The sequence below is a fragment of the Salvelinus fontinalis genome, chromosome 1, assembly GCF_029448725.1.
Source record: "Salvelinus fontinalis isolate EN_2023a chromosome 1, ASM2944872v1, whole genome shotgun sequence".
Taxonomy (NCBI): domain Eukaryota; kingdom Metazoa; phylum Chordata; class Actinopteri; order Salmoniformes; family Salmonidae; genus Salvelinus; species Salvelinus fontinalis.
In genome coordinates, this window is record NC_074665.1 from 21,126,821 (window position 1) to 21,131,304 (window position 4,484).

Genomic DNA, 4,484 nt, shown 5'->3' on the forward strand with positions numbered 1-4,484 from the left:
ACAGTTACACACCCTGCTAAATGAGGCCTGACCACCAGTCTGAGGTGAATGTGTGTGTGTTTCTATGTGTGTCTATGTGCATGCGTGCCTCTGTGCTTGTTTATGTGTGCGTGCGTCATCTCAGTGTACAGTATGTTCACTGTGAGAGTGCTATGTCCTCCGACTCATTAAAGTCTACAGCGTGTACCAACCCCAAAACCACTTGACACAAACAGCGACTATTGATGTGAAGAAATCGCAATTGAGCTCATTACATTTTCCACAATGACAACGTTGTTTGTGTGACACTGTCATTGGAATACGTGTGCAGGGCTCGTTTTTATTTGGACATTTCTCTGGGTATTCTCTCATGTCAGGTCCTGGGTACACTGCTGTGGGTATAATTTCCAGAAACAGGCAATAATTTGGTCATAACTGACAGAAAACAGGATTGTTGAGGACACGACGGTTACATTAATCTATTAAAAAAAAAACGATTTGGAAACGAACACAGATTAAAGTTAGAGTGTTATGGGGTCAGTACGTACTGCTTCTGCAGCATTACTCTGTGTGGCTGGTATTAATAAGTCAATTAGCCATGGCTTAAAACTGAACATTCTCAGAGAATGTTTCCCAAAATAATGATTAAACAGATAGGCATATTACTTCCAAAGGCAGACCTACCAATACTACACAGCTTTAAGTTCGATCTAATGAAATAGAGGACGATGTTATATTCTCTAATTCCATCCCCTCTCCCTTTTCTACTCCATCCTTCTTAGTAGTTCTACACCTCTATATTCTGTCTCTCCTCCCTCTATCTCTCTCTCTCTGTCTCTTCCCTCTACAATGCCTTGCAAATGTATTCATCCCCCTTGGCGTTTTTCCTATTTTGTTGCATTACAACCTGTAATTTAAATGGATTTTTATTTGGATTTCAGGTAATGGACATACACAAAATAGTCCATATTGGTGAAGTGAAATTTGTAAAAAAATTACTTATTTAAAAAAAATAAAAAAAAATAAGTGGTGCATGCATATATATTCTTTGCTATGAAGCCCCTAAATCAGATCTGGTGCAAACAATTACCTTCAGGAGTCACATAATTAGTTAAATAAAGTCTAAGTGGCACATGATCTGTCACATGATCTCAGTATATACAGTTGAAGTCGGAACTTTACATACACTTAGGTTGGAGTCATTAAAACTCGTTTTTCAACCACTCCACAAATGTCTTGTTAAGTAACCTGTCATGCCCGTAAATGCTTACATGCACGCTCTCATAAGGGTTACCATAGTGATTTCCATAAGATTATAATATTAATTTGTGTTTTTGGGACATATTTCCCACATGTGGCTGCATTTCTTTACAGAGCGAAATAGAGAAGATTAGTATTAATGAGAAACACAATACTTATGGATAGATTTTTTACAATATTGTTGCTTTCACCTAGACAGTGACTCATAATCAGTTCAGCCAGCAGTGAGACGCCCAAACGTGAATACATTTTAAAATGAATACTGTTGAAGTCGGAAGTTTACATACACTTAGGTTGGAGTCATAGAAACTCGTTTTTCAACCACTCCACAAATGTCTTGTTAACAAACTATAGTTTTGGCAAGTCGGTTAGAACATCTACTTTGTGCATGACACAAGTCATTTTTCCAACAATTGTTTACAGACAGATTATTTCACTTATAATTCACTGTATCACAACTCCAGGGGCCAGAAGTTTACAAGTTGACTGTGCCTTTAAACAGCTTGGAAAATTCCAGAAAATGATGTCATGGCTTTAGTAGCTTCTGATAGGCTAATTGACATAATTCAAGTCAATTGGAGGTGTACCTGTGGATGTATTTCAAGGCCTACCTTCAAACTCAGTGCCTCTTTGCTTGACATCATGGGAAAATCAAAAGAAATCAGCCAAGACCACAGAAAAAAATTGTAGACCTCGACAAGTCTGGTTCATCCTTGGGAGAAATTTCCAAATGCCTGAAGGGTACCACGTTCATCTGTACAAACAATAGTACGCAAGTATAAACACCACGGACTACGCAGTCGTCATACCGCTCAGGAAGGAGACGCGTTCTGTCTCCTAGAGATGAAAGTACTTTGGTGCGAAAAGTGAAAATCAATCCCAGAACAACAGCAAAAGACCTTGTGAAGATGTTGGAGGAAACAGGTACAAAAGTATCTTTATACACAGTAATACGAGTCCTATATCGACATAACCTGAAAGGCTGCTCAGCAAGGAAGAAACCACTGTTCCAAAACCGCCATAAAAAAAGCCAGACTATGGTTTGCAACTGCACATGGGGACAAAGATCGTACTTTTGGGAGAAATGTCCTCTGATCTGATGAAACAAAAATACAACTGTTTGGCCTTAATGACCATCGTTATGTTTGGAGGAAAAAGGGGGAGGCTTGCAAGCCGAAGAACACCATCTCAACCGTGAAGCACGGGGATGGCAGCATCATGTTATGGGGGTTCTTTGCTGCAGGAGGGACTGGTGCACTTCACAAAATAGATGGCATCATGAGGCAGGAAAATTATGTGGATTTTTGAAGCAACATCTCATGACATCAGTCAGAAAGTTAAAGCTTGGTTACAAATGGGTCTTCCAAATGATCAATGACCCCAAGGATACTTCCAAAGTTTTGGCAAAATGGCTTAAGGACAAGAAAGTCAAGGTATTGGAGGGCTATCACAAAGCCCTGGCCTCAATCCTATAGAAAATGTGTGGGCAGAACTGAAAAAGCGTGTGCGAGCAAGTACGCCTACAAACCTGACTCAGTTACACCAACTCTGTCTGGAGGAATGGGCCAAAATTCACCCAACTAAATGTGGGAAGCTTGTGGAAGGCTACCCGAAACATTTGACCCAAGTTAAACAATTTAAAGGCAATGCTACCAAATACTAATTGAGTGTATGTAAACTTCTGACCCACTGGGAATGTGATGAAAGAAACAAAAGCTGAAATAAATCATTCTCTCTACTATTATTCTGACATTTCACATTCTTAAAATAAAGTGGCGATCCTAACTGACCTAAGACAGGGAATTTTTACTAGGATTAAATGTCAGGAATTGTGAAAAACTGAGTTAAAATGTATTTTGGCTAAGGTGTATATAACTGCCGACTTCTACTGTATACACCTGTTCTGAAAGGCCCTAGAGTCTGCAACACCACCAAGCAAGGGGCACCATGAAGACCAAGGAGCTCTCCAAACAGGTCAGGGACAAAGTTGTGGAGAAGTACAGATCAGGGTTCGGTTTTAAAAAATATCAGAAACTTTGAACTTCCCACGGAGCACCATTAAAATCCATTATTAAAAAATGGAAAGAATATGGCACCACAACAAACCTGCCAAGAGAGGGCCGCCCACCAAAAGTCACAGACCAGACAAGGAGGGCATTAATGAAAAGCTCCACAGCGGAGATTGGAGTATGTGTCCATAGGACCACTTTAAGCTGTACACTCCACAGAGCTGGGCTGTATGGAAGAGTGGCCAGAAAAAAAGCCATTGCTTAAAGAAAAAAATAAGCAAACACGTTTGGGGTTCGCCAAAAGGCATGTGGGAGACTCCCCAAACATATGGAAGAAGGTACTCTGGTCAGATGAGACTAAAATTGAGCTTTTTGGCCATCAAGGAAAACGCTATGTCTGGCGCAAACCCAACACCTCTCATCACCCCGAGAACACCATCCCCACAGTGAAGCATGATGGTGGCAGCATCATGCTGTGGGGATGTTTTCATCGGCAGGGACTGGGAAACTGGTCAGAACTGAATGAATGATGGATGGCACTAAATAGATGGAAATTCTTGAGGTAAACCTGTTTCAGTCTTCCAGAGATTTGAGACTGGGACGGGGTTCACCTTCCAGCAGGATAATGACCCTAAGAATACTGCTAAAGCAACTCTCGAGTGGTTTAAGGGGAAACATTTTAAATGTCTTGGAATGGCCTAGTCAAAGCCCAGACCTCAATCCAATTGAGAATCTGTGGTATGACTTAAAGATTGCTGTACACCAGCGGAAACCATCCAACTTGAAGGAGCTGGAGCGGTTTTGCCTTGAAGAATGGGCAAAAACCCCAGTGGCTAGATGTGCCAAGCTTATAGAGACATACCCCAAGAGACTTGCAGCTGTAATTGCTGCAAAAGTTCGTTCTACAAAGTAGGGGGGGGGGGGGGGGGGGGGGGGGGGTGAATAGTTATGCAAGCTCAAGTTTTCAGTTTTTTTGTCTTATTTCTTGTTTCACACAACAACAAAAAAATTGCATCTTCAAAGTGGTAGGCATGTTGTGTAAATCAAATGATACAACCCCCCCCCCCCCCCCCCCCCCCACAAAATCCACTCTCTGTCGCTCTCTCTCTCTGTCTCAATCCTCTCTTTCTCTCTCTCTCTCTTCCCACTATCTCTCTCTCTCTCTCTCTCTCTCGCTGTCTCCTCCCTTTATCTCGCTCTCTGTCTCCTCTCTCCCTCTGTGTCTCTTCCTACTAT